Genomic DNA, 22,048 nt, shown 5'->3' on the forward strand with positions numbered 1-22,048 from the left:
TTGGCTGACAGAAAAACCAGGAGGGTTATCACAGAATCTGCAAATCTGAAACAGAGTCTCAGATTACTTTGTACTTACTACATTTTTCATGAACCTTATTTTGCAGTCTTGTTTTGGTCTAAGTGTTTTTTGTTGTTGTTGTTCATTTTTGGTGCTAATTCTTCATTTAAGAAAGGAGTGTTCATTTTCAAATTAATTGGACAAAAAGTAGAGTTTGAAAGAGAGCGTAGACAACTTTATTCCTGATATATGGCTAAAATAAGAGCCACCCAAAGTAGTATTCATGTGCTCAACATATGCCATCCATGTGAATGTAGTCAGGTGAAAAAATAAATTGCTGAAGGTCACAGTTATTGATGGACAGCCTGCTCAGATACAAGACAATGGATGGAAATGAGCATGGCCAGGTCATATTCAGAACTTGTACACAAGTTTGGTTTTGCACCACAGAATGAAAAGATCCAAAGGAAAGAATGAGCTCATGCCAAAAATTAAGCAGATGGGAAATACCTGTACCAGGAAGTGAGAGCAACATTCTAATCATCACAGTTTTAAATCAACTTTCGGGCAGGACCTGTATCCGTAACTTGTGCCCTGAATGACATGTATAATTGTTGCTGACAGTATAAAATTTATTCTAGATTTATACTGAGGTTACTGAGAGCAGAGGCCAATCTTTTAACATGATGTGGGTCCCCTGAGAGACATTGCCTGGTAACAGAGAGTGAGAATTTGCGTCACATAAGCTGCAATGACACTGATAGCAGAAAGTGTCCTGTCGGCATTCTGAGAGAAAAGCACACACAGAAGTATTCAAATTTCAATTTAGTGTCTGATGCATATGTCTCTGGAGAAAAATTTTGGGTCTGGGCATCAAGGAAACTGTACAGGTCTTTGTCTTTCTGACCCAGGTCCTACCTGACCATCACCACCTAGTAAAATCATCTGTATCAACACAGGTCTCACATCTTTTACAAGGAATTGTGATGAAAATCATATCTGAGCAGTCATACACAATTTCACAGATGCTGCAAGCTTCTTGGAAGAAAACCTGGAAATGTTTCTCAGCCACGTATCTTTACAGAGGGTGCAAAATGTGGAACTGACTTGGTAAACTCCTTGAGTTCATGCAAGGATAGAAATGAGTAAAAAGAATTAACTGTGCCCTTACAAGTAGTGGCAGCCATCTCCTGCTTTATTTCAGCTCAGATCTGGGCTCTAATGTACACCTCTGCAGCAGCCCAAAGGAGCCGTGAAGTCACACTGGCTGAGAAGCAGGAGATTCTCCTTGCGTAGGGAATTCATTCACCACAAAGTCAGAAACACCAACTCCTTATTGTTCTCCCTCCCTGTGGAGGTGATGTGGGCAAATGTCAGCAGCCGCCCACAACCACAGACCTCCAGCTCCTGGAGCAGCTGTTGGAGCCAATGTTGACCTGGAAAATATTAGAATATTCTTAAGGCTTTTTTGAATCATTCCAAGAGCTAAACCAGCTGGCTTAATATTGCACACTTGCCCCTCTCAGACCTACCGTAAGGATTTCCTTTTCTGCAACTCCAATCCTTCCTCACACAGAAAGAAAGCCATGGGTGCAGATTATCTTCTCCAGAAGAAGAGCTAAAAGGCTGCTGAATATGTCCAATCCTGGATTTGAAGGGGAGAAAGAGGAAAGATTATCCAGGTGCTGTGTAGCAGCATATTTTCTTGTTTCATGGTAGGTCTTTAGTAAATGATTGACAGTGCTTCATACCATTTAACCAACTGCTGCCCTCATTTAGTGCCACGTGTACCCAAACCCTTTCCTTCTGCCAATCAGACTTCAAGTGTGCCTTCCAAAGTTTGTCTCAGAGTAAAATCGATCATTTTTACCACACTGATACAAAAATCCATCCAGCAGAGCTCTCCTGATCAGCAGGAGGGGAACAAGACATTTCCTGGAATAAAGTTCATCATTAAAAAACTTTCTCTAACAGGGAAGCATAGTATGGTTGCTACAGTATGTAATTAGAAGTCAAAGGACTAAAGCTTAAAGAAAAAAGCTGTGTGACTGAGTTATTAAATTCCTTAGCTATTAATTTGCAATATATACCAACTCATCACCATCATAGGGATGTTGAGAAACTTAATCAGGGAATATACCTGAAGCACTATAAAATGTTGAAAAGCTGAATACTTGGCTTTATAGAGGTGACCATTATAGTAAATACTGATATAACTGAAATAGGGCTGGTAAATTTTGAGCTAAAAGAATAAAATGAACCTGTGGTGGGACTTTAACACTTTCTTCTCTCCATAGCTGGGAGAAGTTTACTTGGAGCACAAGAGTAAAATGCACTCTATTAGTCTGTTTCTGAGCAATTCTGTTATATGAATTATTCTTTTTAATAGCCTTAAACATTTGTCTGGTTATAATCAGACAAAACTTATGAGCACATGGGCCCAGGATTCTTCCCCTATAGCAGAGAAAAGAATTTTTGTCTTCTACTGAAAGCCTTCCCTAATTTGTCGAAAGAATTAAAGAAGGAAAAGAAAGTCCTCAGAAAAAGGATGAAAGTTACAGCAGCAAAAAACCACATTCACTAGAACTAAGCCTTTCACTTGGTAACACATTATAACCATTGGAAACAACACAGACTTCTATTTTCCTTTTATAAAAGCCAAGTTTCATTTAAGGAGCCATTTAAGGACAACTGTGTGCAGTTTTGGGCACCACATTATAAAAATAGACACTAAGCTATTAGAGGGCACCCAGAGGAGGGCCATGAGGATAGTGAAGGGGAAGCCATATGAGGAGGATCTGAGGTCACTTGGTCTGCTCAGCCTGGAGAAAAGGAGACTGAAAGGAGATCTTGTAGCAGACCACAATTTCCTTGTGAGGGGAAGTGAAAGGGGCGGGTACCAATCTCCTTACTCTCATGACCAGTGACAGGACCTGAGGGAATGGGATGAAGCTGAGTCAAGGGAGATTTAGGTTCAATATCAGGAAAAGGTCTTCCCCCAGAGAATGGTTGGACACTTGAACAGGCTCCCCAGGGAAGTGGTCACAGCACCAAGCTTGACAGAGTTCAAGAGGTATTTGGACAATGCTCTCAAGTACATGGTGTCACTCATGCACAGGACCAGGAATTCTTGGTTACCGCAAGGATTCAATGATCCTTGAGGGCCCCTTCCAACTCAACATTTTTCTCTGATTCTATGATAATTTGCAGTAAATATGAAGAAGAGAATCTCATCATGGGAGAGGTGAAGGAACCTCTGAAGATCATCTAATCCAATCCTCCTTTTCAATCAAGGTCAGCTACAGCAGGATGCCCAGGACCATGTCTAGTCTGGCTTTGAATATTTCCATGGATGGAGACTCCACAACCTTTATGAGCAGCCTGTGCCAGTGGTCACAAAGAAAACTTTATGCTTAGGTGAAATCTCTTGTAACTCAACCTCTTCCCATTATCTCTTGTCCTGTCGTAAGGTACCTTTGAGATAGTCTGGCTCTCCCTTATTACCCCTTCAGGTATTAATACGCACACTGAAGAGATCCCCCTAAATCTTGTCTTCCAGGACTGAGCAACCCCAGCTCTCCCAGTATCTTCATGTATAAGGGATGCCCCAACTCTTTAATCATCTCTGTGGTCTTTCACTGGCTTTATTCAGACCATGTCTCTCTTGCACCAGAGAGCCCAGGAGTGAACCCTTCACTAGGTGTGGGTTCACCAGTGCTGAACAGAGATAGAAAAGTTTACAATAATTAAATCCTCAGCAAGTATATTTAAGAAAGTTCATCATCTTTCCATATTCTCTACACTATGAGCTGATGGCACCTGGGCACAGAGAACTACCATGACCATGCACCTGAGCTGCTAAATCCACAGGACACAAGTGAAAATAAAAATGCTGCACCATCAAAGCATTGGAAGGAACAGCCCAGCAGGAGTGGAGGCTGCAGAAAGAGGAAGAACAGAGGCAGCAAACTGCAGCCGCATGTAAAATATATTCTTAAACACACCTCTCCTGCTTTCCTTTTTAGGAGTCAGCAAACACAGTGGTTTGAAAAAATCCCCAGAAGTGGGCAATTTTGTCTCAGGTCTGTCACAAAATAATGTAAACTAGAAGCCCCTATTTTTCTTATAACCACAATACACAGCTGGAAGAATTTAGTAAAGGAATTCACATGTCTCTTATAAGGCATTAGTTTGATAGTGCATTTTCAGGGGACTGAGTAGTCATCAATGTTCTGAAGAAATAGTGAGATTAATCATGAATTGCTGAAGTAGGAACCCAACTGACACTACAGCACTCTGTACCACTTGCTACATAAACACATGTAGACTGGCCTCAAAGAACTTGCAAACTAAATAAAGCAAAGGGAAAGAGCATTAGTTTGGAAAGATTAACTGTTTCCATCCAAACCGTTCAACAAAGACTCAAACTTTCCAGAGTGTCTGAACTATCTCTGCCTCCAGACCCAAAAAATCTGTACCTCATGAGACTTTCTTCAAGACTTGGCCAGAGCTCTGGAGCACCAAGATGTTGCAGAATACTACAAGGCAAGTAAATAAGTATCCAAGACTCAAGTCCTCAGCAGAACTATCCCCTAATAATCATATAATGCCGATCTCATGTGTAAGAAAATATATTTTTCCCCTGATATCACAAATGACCTTGACTCATAACTTTGTTTCTAGAACATTTCCAGAACTGCACTTACCTCTGACATTTCTCTGCTTACCTTTGTCTTTTGCCATGATGTTATTCAGGTCTTCCTTGCTGTTCAAAACAGATTCTACTAAGAGAGAGAATATTTTTTGAAAAATAAAAAAGATTTGCAAACAGGGGGACCTATGCATGAAGTGTTCATAACAACAGGAGCATTGCCAAACACTAAAGGTTACAAAGAGCAAAACCTTATCTTTTCATCACAACTATAAGGACCAGCACATTTTGAATGAAATTCCTGAAATCACCAAGCAAAATCAGGAGAAATAAAAAATGCCAGGAACTTGGCAATAAGGTAAAAATTGAAATTATTCCTAGTAATTTACAGAGAACATGACCAGGTTACAACTCACTAGAAGCACATAAACCAGACAAGTTTATATAGAAAACATATACAAAAGGCTGCATCTTATCATCATAACATAGTTAGCTGTGGAAGATCCTCTTCTATTTTGTGGCTTTACATGGCATTGTGTATGCCCTTTAGGCAGAAATTGATGTAAGGACTGGAAAATCATTTGGTTTCTGGATGGACTTAATGGGCTTTAAACTGTATCATGTGGAAGCACATCTAGCAAGCTTGGAAAGGAGTAGACTCTTGAGGGTTTTATAGCATGTTTATACAGCCTCAGACACTAAGTTAAAGGTTATCTTGTATTTTAGAGTGTATGACCTCTTGAGACCAATTATCCTCCACTAAACACTAAATAAATAGCAGGGAACAATGAAGTCCTAACTCTGAAAGGCCTGAAGTGGGGGGAGTAAGGGAAAAGGGGCTTAGCAGGTTAGAATAAAATTTTCACCTTACAGAAATACCACTAGTTTCAGAAGAAACGGGTATGGACTAGAGAAAATGGCCTGCAAACAAATCAGAAAATCTTTGATTTCAAAATCTCTGTAACTGGTAAATCAGAATTAAGGTCATCTTATTGCACTGATGTGTTTTAAAAAATTAAAAATTCTGCTGCTGTCACAATGTTGAAACTAATATCTATATCTGTTTATCAAGCAGATATCAGACATTGTAGAGATGTACACACACTTGCAACTTTCAACGAAAAATTTTCTGAAATTGGAGACAATCTGTTGCCCTAACTGCAACATACACATAAATCTTGTTTGGGGAGAAAAGTGCTGATTTCTTTTTTTTTCCCCACAATCAGAACCTGTGTTCTGAGTACAAATAAACTGAAATAAAAGATTCAGTAGCATCTTTAGACAGAATAGCACATAGACAGGACCGCATCTAGTTGCTATTTTTCCTTTTCACCCTAACACTTATTTGCAAACATAAAAGGAGTGTTGAATAAAATATTGCATTTGTATTGCAGCTAGAAATAATAATAGTATCCTTTTCTGAGACTAGATAACTTCTCACTCCTGGAAATATGAACTATTTTTCCACAAAAAAAGTATTTGCGGAAATGTCATCACTGACATTTATTTAATTACTCCATAGAATCAATGACTTATTATTGTTGTTATAGTCACAGCCTCAAAAAATATGCAGATGTACATGAAGTATTTTAAACCAAAAATAAGCTTCCTCAGTAAAGAATCCATGTGCAAAACAGTACAGAAATTACACTTTTACTATAACAAAATCAGACTTCTGTAACACATTCACACAAATCTTTAAGAGGGAGCTTTAGGAATGCATGTCAAGAAAACATATGCCCTGAAAACTTCTTCAAGAAGGGGCATTGCTTTATGATTACATGACCAACAACGGCAGAGTTTGACCCCGAAGCTAACATTCAAGCCATTTGCTTCCTCAGCATCAGCTGATATAAACCTGCACCCCACACAGGTGCAAAATTAGCAGTCAGTGACAATACACCATGAACTTTGCAACCAAAAGGGTCATCAATCTTCCCTGGTGAGAGTCATGAGGCAATATGTGATCTAACAGGACATCTTCCCCTTTTTTCCATGGTACAGGCGAGTGTTTCCATTTTGTAATCAATTATCTGTTATGCCACATGCCAAACTATTGGTTTAGCCAAGAAGTTAAAGGGACTCCAAGCAGTAGACCATTATGCCCACATCTTAATTCCTGTGTTCATTTAAGAGCCACTCATCTCAGAAAAAACATCAGCTGAGCTAGAAGAGACACAAAGAAACATAATAAAGGTGCAAATTTTGGCGCAGCTTCCAAACAAGGAGCAACTAACACATTGTTATTCCTCAATTTGAAAAAACAGAGATCATGAAGATTGAGATTAAGAGGCATTGGGAAAATGTCAGAAGGCATAAATAGAAGAGGAAACAATTACTCTTTTTTTTTTTTCCAGTACAAGAACTAGTAGCTATAGTAGGTATCAAACAAAGTTTTCAGAATGCACCTTCAATACAAAGAACACATAGTTCAGTTGTAGAATTTGTTAACAAACCTGTGGAATGCTAAAAATGCACATCTGTAAAAAACTGCTCAGAAAAAAAATGGCAGAGGGAAAAATAAATTACCTAATAAATCCATCAAAGGCTCTTAAACATCAAGATGTCATGTCAAGCTGAGGACACTAGAGGCTGGAAGAATTTACCAGCAAGGAGGACTAAATACTTGCCCTGTACTTGCCCTGTATATCCAGTATGTCTGCCCAGTGCAAGATACTGTGCCACATGGTCCAATGCAGTCATGATAAAAAAGAAGCCATGAGAGGAAAGCAAAGATTTCTTGCATACTCAAGGGTCTGCAAAGAGAGCATTTAACTCCATGCTTAGTTCTAAGCTCATTCTTGAATTTAGTACAACTAAGGCACAAGCATAAAACCTTTCTTAAACTGAAGTGTTTTCTGGGATTGGAAGTCTTGTTATTGCTGTTTATATCAATGTTTTTGCACAGTTGTCTTCACTCTCTGTTATCATTTTCCCAGGTTTAAAAAAAGCAAAATGTGCACAGTGTTGCAACTATTCATTAAGTGCAGACTTCTGTGACTTAAGTACATCAAAGCTTTGTTGCCAAAGCTGATTGTACCTCCCCTGTACTGCAGGGAAGTTTGTCAACCAAAGATTTTTATCATCCACAAGGAACAAAATATCTTTATCCACAGTTTCTAATATTCACTAATATTATAATATGTATTTATTTTGCTGTGACACTCAAATTGAGCAGATTAAACAACTCCCAAAGCATTTTCATTAAAAAAATAAATTATTTATAGCTGTCAGTGAGTTTCAGGTATACTTTGATTTTAAAAGTTAACTGATCATGCTCTATTCAAAGGATACAGAGCAAGAAAAAACAAAGACCTAAAAAAAACAAAGACCTGTTCAGTGATGCTAATGACTAAGACTCTGGTCATGTTTTCTAGATTTAATAACACATCCTATAGCCTTTTGGACTAATCAAATCAAAGTAGGGGATTTATGTTCCAGTGTGCTGTAAGAAGTGGGCTTAGAAGACTCCCAAAGTAATTTTGTTTGACATTCAAAGCTATTTGATTGCAGTTTCTGAACATTTCTACCCCATTTGTATTCAGCATGGGGTAATCTGAATTTTGTCATGTTTTGAGTCTGACTAATACATGGTATTGGTCTCTTTTCTTCCTGTTCGGCAGTGCTGATTGCTTTCATACCACTAAGGCAAAAACATTGTGAGTACATTCAAAATTGCTAACATTAGAAAAATCCCAGTATTACCAGCATATTGGGGTTTACTGTGTAGTATTTAGGGATCTGAAATTGAAGGGGGAAAAAAAAAAGAATTATTGCATATTATTGGTAAGCAATTTTCTGCCACTGCAAATTTTACAAGGACCGTGTAGAAGCTGTTTCTAATACATTTTCAGAGGACAAAATGCTGATGCAAAAACATTTGTGAGATTGTATTATTCTAAGGATTTTATTTTTTTACTAATATGATATGCCACAGGTGACATAAAGGCAACTTTAACACTCTTTGTATTCATCTTTCTCTTCCACCTTACTTTTTAATAATCTTACAGGTACTGTACACAAGGAGCAGTCTGCTTCATTATTTGGCTGCAGAGAAAACTAACATCTTCAGCAATTTTTCATGGCTGAAGGACTGGACACTTTTGCAGCATGGTCACAGGGTCATACATCCAGGTGTTGCCTGAACTTATGATGTAACAAATCCAAGAGGCTGCACAAATATTCAAAGTACTGAATCCACTGAACCGTGAAGCATGTCAGATTTCCAACTATCGCTCCAATTTTGACAGGATAGGGATTTTTGGCTTTCTAGAAAAAGCACCATTTGTAGTTAAGTGGATGCTCCAGTTCATGTCAGCTATTTTCAGACTCAGGATTTCTCTCCTGCCTTTGTTCCAAGGCTGCCCTAAAAGTTGTTATAGCACTAAAAGTTGTTTTGTTCAAAATCTATACAGATATCTCACGAAAAATGCTTTCATCTTCTCACCCCAACTGCTTGCACTTCTTTTACTGGCAACTGAACTAGGACCTCTGTGAGTGCAGGCCACAGCACTGGATTTGTCCTTGGCTGAGTAGCACAGTTCTTACAAATGAACCCATCCAACCCTGACTTGCTTTGAAAACACAACAAAAACCTCAAGGAAGAAGACTTCCTTGTTCTACTGATAGGGAGGAAAATAAGTGAAATCTTAAGAAAAAAAGAGTAATAAATGCTGGCTACTGCCTATTCATTGGTACAGGCTTTTTAATGCTGCTGGTTGCTCAGTTGGATGGGGGAGGGAATCACAAAATGGAATATTATGTTGGAAAGTACCTCAAGGATCATCTGATCCAACCCACTGCAAGAAGCACAGTGGAACTAGTAAGGCCTGCTAAACCCAGTTCTCAGCTGTTAAAGGCTTCAGGAAGCTGAAGTGCCTGGTGATAGACTGTTCTGGAGGCCTCAGAACTAATCCGTTCATACAGGTCTCATTTGCTTCTGCACTGCCTCTCCTTCATCCTTCCTTTTAAAATTCAGCAGCACCTCGGTTGCTGAGCAATGTTTCTGGCAAAATTCCTGCATCAGCCAGAGAATCCTCTCAGCAGGCTGCTACTCCCAGAGCCAGCCAGTGTCCTGCAGGAGCATCAACAAGGGCTTCTTCGTGAGGGACAAAAAGAGGGCCAAGAAAAGCCTGCTCTTCACCATTTGATTAGCTAGCCCCTCAGAAAAGAGAGGTACAGACCTCTGAGCTGGCAGTCAGTGAGGAGAAGGTAATAAAACCTCAGTTTCATGCAGGCTTTTGCTTTGAGGGTTTGGGAAGGCCAGGCTGGTCTTTCTTATGTTGCAGAAGCTCTGTCATGCAAGCAAGCAAACAAAATAGCTTTTAATAAATGGGGTAGGTCAATGCTTCTGTTACCACTCCTATACCTGACTATTGTCCTGAACCAAAAGCAGTTAAACCAGGGATTATACTTTGACAGCTGTATTTGTGGTGATATGTATGCGTAGCAGAACTCTGCCATGCTTTGAGTAGCTGATCTATTTTTCAGCATCTTATTATAATTAGAACCAAATGATTTACAATGAATTATTTAATTGATTAATTTAATCCTTTTTTATTTTCTATCAGTGAATTTTCCACAGACAGAATGTTGAATTCTTCAGTTCATTTTTAGTTTAAATAATATATTTGATGATTAACTCCAGGTCTGTATGTTATTCATCATTTGCTAATAATCACAATTCAGAATTTGTCCAGTGGCGTGCTATTTTCTGAGGCTCAGAGGACATATGGACTCTTTCTTCCTCCCTCTTTGGAGCAATATGCATGGTACAACATTATGTACACTTTTTAAGTTTGATTATTACGTATACAGTCTTAGCTTTTCTTATTGTTAAAAATTGAATTTTCAAAAAAAGGAAACTAAAACCAGCTTCTGATGCTAAGCTTTACTGTTTAGCCCTAATGTGATTTTAAAGGAAAATGAGAACATGATGAAAATTGCTTCCAGATATTTAGAAAATAAATTCTGGAACTTGAGAAAAATTAATATAACAGGCTACAGAATGATTTTGAGAAGTCCAGTTGTGGACACTTCTATGCAATTCTTCAAGCCAGATATTTTTGGTGGTTTTTTTTCCTAACCATCATCTAGTCCCATCTTTTAGCTGGCACAATAGGAAATTTCTAAGTGGCTTCTGAAAACAATGACAAAAGCAGTTACAAACACCTGAAATTCCACTTGGTCATGGAGGACATGATGTAACATGATGCTACAACATACATCACCTCATGGTAAAAATACCTCCTCTGTCTCATCTCATTCAACCTAAATCACCACACCACAAAAGTCTGGATCCTAACATTTATCCCAAGGTAAAAATATACTTGTAATGTGAATTATTTCTTTGATAACAATTTCCTGCTCTGCAGAGATTCATTACTTGCAAATAGCAAATATTTACATGTTGCCATGGTGCAGTATGGCATACTTTCCATGAGGTACAGGCCTCCAAGCCTTCCTCTCCACCTTTCACATACAGCACTTATAGTTACAACACTCACATTTAGATGACTGTTGGTAGAGAACCCTGTTTGTCTTACCAGGTGAGGAAGTTTTTAAGCGTCAGGCTATTTTTAATCTTCTGGATGTTTATAAGCCTTGAGGAAGTATGCTCTGTTAATTTCCCATTTTAGTCAGCAGGAGTGAAGGCAGTCAACGTAATAAGCACACAGCCGATTGTATTCATGAAGACTTGTAAACTTGTCTGTAAATTCTACCACAAATTATTAACAAGCATCTACAATGTTCTTGCTGAGGAAAAAATCCTACTTACATAATAGTTCATCACGATAGACGCCGAGCGTTCACACAAATGTATTTTTAGCCAGTTACTATGGAAACATGACTTATGTGATCACACTTTATATACATTCCTCAATTACTTTTGACCCTATCAAGTAATTTCAGCTACCTCTGACAGAATGATGGACTCCTTCAGTTTGAGGAACTGAATCAGCTCAGCCTGCATTAGCCACCTGAGAGTCTCCTGACTGAGGCTATAGAATAAGGCGAGAAAAGAAGAGGGTACATATCCTAGTCATGGAGATGTTATTTAGAGCTCATGAGTTACCATGAAACACAAATCCATAGGAAACATTGGTCCAGATGCTTATAGAAATTCTTGTCTGAAAAGTACAGGATATTCCACTGGCCCAGAATTAGTTTAAATCTTGAACAAGAAAGATGATCATAAAGTGGTGCTTTTAGTTAAAGCATATAATGAGGAAAGCTTAAATCTGCTCTTGCCTTTGACACAAAACTCAGGTCGTTCTGTGATTCTAAAAATATCAACCCCAGAGACAAAGCTGCTGAGAATGCCTGACTCTTAAATCTGCAAGTACAAATGTAGAGGCATTACTTCAAGGCATGCATGAATGTCCTGTTTAAGTAGGTTGAGAGAGACCTGGTGCTTATAATCTACTAAAGAACCCTTCTTTATATTCCCTTAAATCTATTCATGGCCTGGATGTTGTGTAGGTCTTCCTCACTGAGCCCATCAGCTTCAGTTGCTCTTTCCCTACACAGCCCCTATCTTTTCAAACTCATAAGCAGAGTGGGAAACAGTTCAGACAGTCACAACAGCCACCTTTAGCAGAATGTGCATTTGGATTGTGAATGCTGTTTTGTCCAGTGGGAGACACCAAGCAGGTCCCACAGGGAAATCCAGGAAAAGCAAACTTCTACTCATTCTTCTTTCCTACCCCAGTTTTCTTGGTGGGTCAGTATAAAAGGTATGTAGTGACAAACGTTCCTTCTGCCTGCTTACTCTTCCACTGCTTTAAAGTGAATTCCAGGCACAGCTCTGAAAGATGGTTGCCTGTATACCCTGACATGATGCAGATTCCTGAAGAACTGGAACAGGTCCCTGGATCTCCCTTGCTCCCATGTGCCATACCAGATGCAAACCTCCTCCTCCTCCCATGTGACTAATGCTCAAATGCACTGGGTCTTTAATCACTTTCCAAAGAAAAGTCAGTTCCAGGACCCCAACTCTCAGCAGAAGTCAAACACCAAATGAATCTAGCACATAGTGCCAATTTTACATTTCACCCTGCTTATCCTCACTATGGGTGTGTCCCTAAACCACTACCCATGGAAGTTTCAACAAACTGCAAGTAACTTTGACTTTCAGCAGGTTTTTTGTGTGTTGTTATTTGGTGCATGTTATTTCAGTGATACTCAGCAAAGTCAAGCATGCTTTTTTGTTTTTTATAGTGTCATACTAATAAGAGATGTTACAATTCTACGCACAAGGACAGGAGTAGTAATAAGAAGGGAAATTTCTCCAGCACTGCATTTAATTTAAAAGTGCCAAGATAAGTACATAAACTCTTCTGGACACTCTAGGAACTGACAGCTTGCGTTGTGGGTGTGTACACACATCTATCTTCTGTGGCTCTCACATAGTAGTATGCAGTTTCAAATGAGTTGAGAAAATGAAAATTACCTTCAAATGGAAGGAAAATGCATTTGACATACCTCTGGTTCCAGCACTTGCAAGACTTGCTATAATTACTACTGTGAGCTTGCAGGCAGACGGCAAACGAGGCAGCACCTTGAATCCAGTCAGCAGGATGCTGCAGAATTGCTCTCACTAACATTTTCTTCAAGATGTTTCAAAACACAAATCTAAAAACTGGCAACCAAGACATTACTGTGATTTTTAATGAGCCTTAAATAACAAGCACATTTCATCTCCACCAGTCTTCCACATCTCTCTGCATCCACAGTGTCACCTATGCTGTACCCAAACTAGCTGCATGTGCTTGGCCCCAGTTAATGTTATTACAGACTCCAAGATAGAAGGAAGAGTCTGCATTAACAGATGAAATTGAAAAGGACCAGATTCTGTTCCAACGAATAAAAAAATAATCTTGCTCATATCAAGGAGATAATTTTGAGACAGCAGTGGCATCCAAGTGACCTGGAGGTTGCCAGCTGTCTGAGTCTTACTGAGCTTTTAATATGACAAAAGGAAGGAAAAGGAGGGGGAAAGAAGAGTTTTGGGAAGATAAGGCTTTGGAAAAAAAAAAAAAAAAAAAAAAAAGATGTAATAGGCTAAATATCCAGCTGCCTTAAGGCAGGGGGGTTATCTCTATTCATTTTTTTTGATCCACCTGGCTCCTTGACTAGTAGATTTGGGAATATCTCTTTGCACAAGAAATCTCTTCCAGTGGAACTCTGGAATAATTTGAGAGATTGCAAAAGAAAGAGTGTTTCTATGTCTGAACAGCCTTATGAAACTAATATCAGAGTCCTACTACAGTTACAGAACCAGATAGAAGAGGGTTACCTATGCTTTCTTGCTTCCATTTTAAAAGAAATGTCATTTATGATAGTGGATGGGATTTTTTTAATTTTGTTTGCTACATGAGATGTGATTTTACAGTTCTGGAGTCCCTTTCTACATAACTACAGAACTGGAAAAGCAAACATTGGCTCTTCAGCTGCTGCTGCAGAGCAGCCAGCTACCACACTGCTGATTTGAAACACAGCAATGAGTACTTTGCAGTATTTCCACAGCCAAGTCTGAGTACTGTATGTAAGGATGAAGTGATTAGGGCAGCTTTCCCTAAGAACAATGAATTTTCCTCTCTGAAATCACTTTATTCAATGGTATTGCACCTTAAGCTGTTCGCATAACTCAAAGAAATAGGTGGATTTTATACTGCAGGGGTAAAACCATTCTTACTGTTTTCTAGCTGTTTATGCTTATACACTGTTAGGATTTGTTTCAACTCACAGAAAAAGGGATTTTTGGTGAAACAACACATAAAAGTAAGTTTAAGATTAATAAAGTATATAAGACTTTCTAAAGAAAGTGTTTTTCCCATGGCCTCCTCTTAGAATGATGCTCGTGTGAGAGTAGAAACAGGGTGACTATTTCTACCAAGGGGATTTAAGGGTAAAAGCAGAACATCTATTCTTTGTAACATGGTGGCTCAGCAGCAGCAAAAGACAACATATGCAGTACATGGCATATAAAGGGTAGGTGAAAGTTCCCATTTTATTCTTCAACAGACATGCTCAGAAAATTTTTAATTTGCTTCTTGTATTTGGCAAATAAGAGCAAACATGGAGCTTGTGATGCTGCAAAAGAGTCAAATCTTCTTTTGTGTAAATCACTACCTTGATCTTGTGTCTGCAAAGGTTAAGAGGTGAATAGACCAGCAAATTCTCTTTGACTGGCAAACCACACCACATGATCAAGCACCTTATCACTGCTGTCAGTACTGTATTTTGATCAGTCTTCGCAATACATTTTACATGCAAATGGATCTTTTGTTACAAATATATATCAAAGGTAATAAACACCTGCTTTCCTATGGCCTAGATCTCAAAGTGATTCCCACTTACATTTTATTGCAGATAAATTACACGAGGTCCATGCTGTTCCTTATCTCATTAAATTTATTTTAGGGTGAAACTAAAGTATCTTATGTTTTCTTCATTATCATCAAAGAGTGACATATACTGCGGGGTTAAAAAAATTAATGCTAGCAATATTCTGCACCTTGGAAAAGACATCTGAGGCCTGCCCTCAAACAACATAAAATTACTCATGTGGCAAGCACTTCCAGTCTGCAGAATCCCCTCCAATGGAGTAAGAAAAAAATGTCAGTTTTTCCCACTTGCCCAGTGACACACCTTGGCTATCTAGCATCACTTGGTTTTGATGGAATGCAGTGAAATTGTGTTTTGTAGGCTATAGAGACATCAGACTGAGAACTCTGGTGCTTTGTTGCACGGGTTGATATCTGCCATGAGTAGGCAGCTATTGCTAGATTTGGTCAGTCTGAATTGTACTTAGGCACTGAAGAGAAAGCAGAAAAGTAACAAAACTAAGAGGATATATATTTTCATAACCTAGATAGCTGTAGTTCACAAGTTAGAGCATCCTATTTCTGATATAAACAGCAGCAAATTAGTAGATGAGATATACAGGGGCTATGCCTCAGCCAGAGGTCACAAAAAATAACACAAGAAAAATAATATGGGGGCAGAGGGAAGTGTCAGCATTTTAACAGGCTTTGCATAATTCTGTGACAAGAACTACAGCAAACAAACCACACAGATCAAGAATCCAGAGGATTGCAGACAGCACTCAGATCAGAGCAAGGGTGTTCAGTAAGAACAAAAGCTGCTGATCAAAGAGTGACATCCTCCCCATCACCAAGGACTCTGCTCCTTTGCTAAAAGCCCTTTAACACAGCATAGCAGGAAGCACATGCGTTAAGCATGAGCAAACTTTGAAGAAGGCAGACATGCAAAGAAGCACCATAAGCAATTAATACCCTGAAACAAAATCTATTTCCTGCTAATCCTTTCATGTTGTCAAATAGGCAGCCCAAAATGGGATCGGAGGAAAATACTCTAAAAGGTCACAGGGAAGAATTACAAAGAGACTATGAGGTAGGAATAAACATTAATATTTTCACATAATATAGATCTATATCTGCTGAAAATCAGCCCAAACTGTTCATATACTTCTCCCCAGAGTTAAATTAGAGTGCATCAGTTAACAACATTATTAAGAGTAGATATTTTGCCTTGCTGGAGGCTGGCATGGGGGAAGCCCAGAATCAGGACATTGCCACTGTCAATGGCCTTCACATGTATCCAGATAACACACCTTCCCATTTTTAATTGATATAATCTTCTTTCAGTATCCACTAGACATTGCCAATGAATGTTTTAACATTAGCAGTGTTGAAGCATTGTTAATGACAAAAATACATCTGTAGAACATTATATTTTTAGAGTGCTTTAAGTTAATTAGTTAAAAAATTTATTGATTCTTAACAATATAAGTAGGCTGCTATTTAAACAAAAATTTTAAAGTAGATAACAGAAGGCAGGCACAGGTTAAGGACCTTGCCTATGATATTACAGAAGAGGAAATCAATGAGTCTATATTAAACCCAAATTAAATGTTGATTATTAAAAGATTTAGGTATACCAAAAAATGAGGTAGAGGTTCTTTTTTTGGGGGAGGGAGCTAAACTTCCACGGGGGAGGAAGGAATAACACAAAGATATTTTCAAACCTAATTTACATCAGTGGAAAAGGTCATGCTGAATTTGACTTAAATAATGTAGGCAGAAACCTTCATTGAATACCACAACAAACAAGAACTATTGAAAATCTATCCCTGAGATTACCTCAGTTGGTTAGAGCACAGTGCTAATAACACCAGGATTGTGGGTTTGATCCCCATATGGGCCATTTATTTAAGAGTTGGACTTAATGATTCTTGGGTGCCTTCCATCAATGAATATTCTGTAACTCCTGTCTGTTGAGCTTCATTGTTAGGACAGTATCAGCCCTTAAAACTCCTCTGTAAGATGGTCAGGGTTTTGATGTATTCTACCACTTTTGAAAAGACATATAGAAAAGTACAAGTCCAGCAACCAGGTCTTAAAGATTTCCCCACAGAAAATGATTATGACACTTTTTCCACTCCTTTGCTTTCCAGTAAGATGTGAAGCCATTTCTTATTCACTCTGATAGAAATTAAGGGAAAATACCCCATTTTCAAATTAAAAATCGAAACTCCAGGATCCCCAGTCATAGTAGGAAACTGCAGGATCAGAAACTGCAGAGTGCTGCCCTTCAGAGAAGTACCAAGAGTTCATCATCCCTGCTAACCAGTGGGTGATTTTGTTGTTACACAACTTTCATAAAGTCTACTCATTATCAGACTATAGATGTAAATCTCATAAAGCGTGTTTTGTGGACTTATACACGTATCTCTTCAAATTCATCAGAACTAATGAGAATTACTGCAGACAAGCAGTGCTGGGCTCTGCCAATACAAACTGGGGAAGTTTCTGTGTCACATATTTTCTCTTTGTGTGATTCAAGCATGCAGACACTATAATTCCTGAGTCTCTGTAGCAAAGGTGCTACAATCACTTGGATGTTTTGCACAAAGAAGCAAATATAAGCTAAAGTTTTAATCTATTTTACTTTGCATTCATTATGAAAGAAATATTTTTATTTTCAGGGTACGTTCAGTAGATATATGGAATATTTTCAAAGTCCAATAAGCAGGTAATTCATAGGCACAAGGTAAAAATGGAAGATAAAAAATATGGGGAAGTATTAAAGTCCTGAGCTGGCCTTGGATACATATTTTCACAAGTGGCAGAAATCTAAGAGTTCTGAAGAAGCGTAATTTACAGAAAAGATGACCTTACCTAGTGGTTGTAGCAACAGGATTAGTAGCTGGGAGGATCAGGTTCCTATTCCAGCTGAGTTGCCCTCCTAATGGAAATCAATTACTAAAATCAGTTGATGTTAACCTGTCTGAACTTTTAACTCATAATAAAAAGTTGAGATGAAGAACTGAACTTGAAACAAATTCTCTGCAGGAAAGCTGGTTCAAAACTTTACCGCAATAATTGTGTCCAAAACAATCACTTCCATTTTGGTACCACAGATCAACAGAATTTAGTAGAGGCATTTCACAGTCATTCTACTTTCAGATATTCTGTTTTTAAAAACTATAATTCTAGGTAAAGAAGAGATGTGGTTCAGAAAATAAATCAATACCTTTTTTTCATATAATTTAAATTACAAAGGTGAATTTGCAGTGAAATTAATGGCTTCTAAAGTAGTTGCTACAAGAAGGGGACCCCTCTTCTTGCATGGTTTTCATGGTAAAAAGAGAAGGAAAGAAAAGTTCAGTCTTTCTATTAAAAGCAATGCAAGTTTTGCCTGTGCAGTGATAAAATTTGGTTCAGCATCTCATTTTGCTACAATTTATTTATGAATTCTCTCCAGTCAGTTCCTGTGTTGGAGCATGATGAAAAATTTAGTACCCTGCTTACCATATTTCCTATTGCCATCTAAGGTAAAAGGTGACTGATGCACAGGAATTTTAGATTCTAGTTAGACATTCACCTAACAACATATGAGTCATTCTTGTTTCTGTGCAAATGTCATCCTTCACCTGAAGGAAAATTCCTGCCTCTTAATATGTAAATCTCATCGAGTTTTCATTGATTTCTGAACATCACCATATCCTTGAAATTTTCTTGAATATACATTGAGGGACAAAACATCTTTATCTTTTTTTACTTATTTTAGCAAACCAAATGCTCTTCTTAATTCAGACAGCCAGAAAATCTCATCTATTAGAGAAAATATAAATACAATTTAAATAAATTCCCTCCTTGGGCAAAGAAAATGGCACCACACAGAGAACCGCAGCTAGCAATTTGTATCGTTCATTTTTAGAGAACCCACTCCTAGTGACAGGCCTCTCTAAAGCCCCATAGCACTTACAGGGATAACCTAAAAGTCAGGATAAAGGAAAGCAGAGAATGAGCTGAATTCCACAGAAAGATTCTAGATATCTAAATTTTCCCCCAAAAGCTCTGTTCTTTTTCTGTTACAGTTAAAAAAAAACAATAACACCCTCATAGAAGCCTTCTGGCATAAACATATCTGAGTGAGACCATAATCAGACCCACTGAGTTACTGAGGGTTGAAATGGGATGACTGCTACAGCCAGGGATACAGCTATGTCAGCTACTAAGATAGCTTTGAAGTGGTCATTCTTCATGGGAGGAATTCTTCATTCTTCATTATTTCAGGTGCAGTCCACTGGCCTTTGAACCACACTGGCCCAGCGTGTAAAGGAGAGCAGAGATGCAGTGTTCAAATTGATTTCCAGTGTGGAAATGCAGTGAAGTTCCAAAGGCTTCTGACATGGAAATCCTTTCACTGAAAGTTGGGCACAGAAATGGAAACCCACCTTGTGGACATAACACTGACCCTTCAATAAGCTGTGAGTTGTTTGGAGAATACTAAAACAGGACAATTTGAAAGACAGTCTGGGGCATTTGCATGCATACTTTCCTCCCTATGGGTTCACCCATGTGTTTGGAGCAAACAGGGCTCCCCAGGAATGAATCATCACTCCCATTTGCTGGCAACACTCCATCTGCTCATCCCTTCTCTACCTCAGATGATTACAGAGAACTCAGTCATCCTCCGAGAGAGTGTGACAAAAACTGCCTTTGCAAGGCCACATGCCATGTGTCAGCAGCCCTGGGTCACAGACTGCTAATTACAAACAGGCTGAAGAGAGGTTCGCAATCCCTCTGTGAAAATACCTCTGGTGAACCAAAGTCTTAGGCCAACAGACTGCTAGGAGAAAGCCAGGAGCTCCGCTCCCTTCAACACAGAGGCACTGGCAAGAAGGAAGAGGTTGACATTTGTATCCCAGCCATTAGCCAGGAGAACAGTCACTCCTGTTTCCCTAGGGGCAGCCTAGGTGGTGGAGCTTGTGGAGGTATTTGCAGCCAGTACAAGATCAGCCTGAACCGTGACAGCAATTCCCATGGGTTTCCATGCCCCACTCAGGAGATCATCTGATCAGGTAAATGTCTCCCAGGTCATAGTCCCAGCAGCAGCACAGTTATATAGACTTTACTTTTATGTTTCAGCATCATCCAACTCTGTCTTAACTGAAATTATAAGTTTGTTTTCCGTGTAGCACCTGTGCAATTTCTGAGGTGCATTCACATAGGATTATTGGCTTTTACTTCAGGCAAGAGAAGCAGATGAAAGTGCAATGATTCAAAGGCACAGGGAAGTAAAATTTGAACCTCAGCTTAATTACCTGAGAGAGCAATGAATGACTAAAGAAACTAATTATAAACTCTGGGAAACAAGAATCCTTCTTCCCCAAATGATTTACTAAACAATGATTTACAAATGATTTACTAAGCAACAGTAAAGAAGAATATTTATTTGGGTACTTTGCACAGTTTTATGACTTTTAAAGACAGTTGCTCACAAAATTACCTGTGATGTACAGATAACAACCAAAATAAATTGTTCTCAGCATTAAAATCAATTTTTCACCCATATGTGAGAAAGTAATGTGTGTTCTCCTATTTCTTCTAACTAAAATGTCTTGGCAAAATACAAAGAAATAAGGAAGGCTTTTTATGTTTCTTTTTCTTCAGTGAATTTTGCATTTAGTGGTCATTTTTTGCTTTGGCTATATTCCAGAAAAAACTCACAGTGGTCAAGCAGGAGCATGCAATCATTTAGCTGCTCTGTTTCTTTTACCAGCTCCTATGTTCCAGGTGTATCACACACATCAGATGAAAAAAGAACAAAAAAGGACAAAAGCAGCTGGGTGAGAACTAAATGTTGGAATAACTCAGAGACACAAATACACAGAGAAAAAAAACTGTCATGTGAAGTTTAAAAAGAAACAGAATATTTAAGATGGACCAAAAAAGCTGGAAAGGAATAGCTGCTTCCCTAATATAAGAATGCAAACAATTCACCATCCTGACACAGTATTATGATATTTACCTCTCAGGTGCAGGGGAAAGAGGAATATATTTAAAATGCTCCAAATAATTCACACATACATTAAGCCATCTTCCATCCGGAAATGAGACATAGATCTCTGGAATTTTTCTCAATATGAGATTTAGAGGATGTATTTCATATATTGATTGACTGTTTAACAAACATCTTACAGCGGACACAAAATGTTTCATTAGAACCAAGTGGTTATTAAAGTTCCCTGTTCTAAATATGTTCATGTGGAAACAGAGAGGGTGGAAAGCAGTGCAAGAGATACGCAGGCAGACCAAGGCTGAGAGGCAGTGGGCAAGGGTACAGGGCAGTCCCAGAGCTGTAGCTTGGATCCAACCAGCAGCAAGGCTTGTGCATCAGCCCAGGCAGGAGGGGGGAAATGTTAGAGTGTCGAAACCCAGGAAATTCTTCTGGCTGCCCTGGAAGACTCAAGCCCCTGCCCAGGGGGCTCAGAGACCTTGACACAGAGACCAAGAACCCTGTGCCTTTGATTTAGCACTTGAAAAAAAAAAATTACCTAGCTTATATGAAGAATTACAAGCCACAAAAGTTTGAGTAGAATGACAGTGAATTTATCACAGGGTGAAAAATAGATTTTTGGGGTTTTTAGAATGATGGTTCAGGGGGCAAGATGGAGGAATCTGGGAGTGTCCAGCCTTTCTCCTTCTTCTTCTTCTTGGCCTCCATCTTCTGCTGCGATGTTGGCATTTTTAGATTGGTTTAGAGTAAAAGCTCATTGTCTAACATAGGTGATAGGTATTGGAAAGTAATTGTAAATATTGTACACGTAGCTTTTAGTATAAAAAGATAACACTGCCCCAGGGGCAGGCAGAGTGCCTCGGGCTGTCTTGTTGAGTGGACCTTGGCTGGACAGGAGAAAGAATTTTATAGATAAGAAACAATAAACAATCTTGAGACCAAGAACTGAAGAGCTTTGACTCCTTCTTCAAGTGCCAGGCTGAGAAAAGAGACTTTCTAACATTTCTTGGGGTCACTCTGACCAGCTAGAATCCTGACATTCTAGGTACCTTCCAACCTAAATTA

The 22,048-nt window shown here is 38.8% G+C and overlaps 1 long non-coding RNA gene across 5 annotated transcripts in view; it reads right to left on the bottom strand.

The window, feature by feature from the left end:
* Window positions 1–208: 208 nt before the first annotated feature.
* The window catches only part of LOC108962904 (uncharacterized), an 81,373-nt gene continuing 59,533 nt past the window's right edge, over window positions 209–22,048 (bottom strand). For 2 of the 5 annotated variants that reach the window (XR_007776946.1, XR_001991630.2), the window contains exons 2-5: window positions 17,857–17,923; window positions 4,728–4,781; window positions 1,533–1,645; window positions 209–1,436 (exon numbers count right to left, since the gene is read on the bottom strand). This is a non-coding gene — a long non-coding RNA (uncharacterized LOC108962904). Of the gene's footprint in view, window positions 1,437–1,532; window positions 1,646–4,727; window positions 4,785–17,856; window positions 17,924–22,048 lie in introns of all 5 variants that reach the window. The other 3 variants (XR_007776947.1, XR_007776944.1, XR_007776945.1) reach the window with 2 other exon arrangements.

The sequence above is a fragment of the Serinus canaria genome, chromosome 2, assembly GCF_022539315.1.
Source record: "Serinus canaria isolate serCan28SL12 chromosome 2, serCan2020, whole genome shotgun sequence".
NCBI lineage: Eukaryota > Metazoa > Chordata > Aves > Passeriformes > Fringillidae > Serinus > Serinus canaria.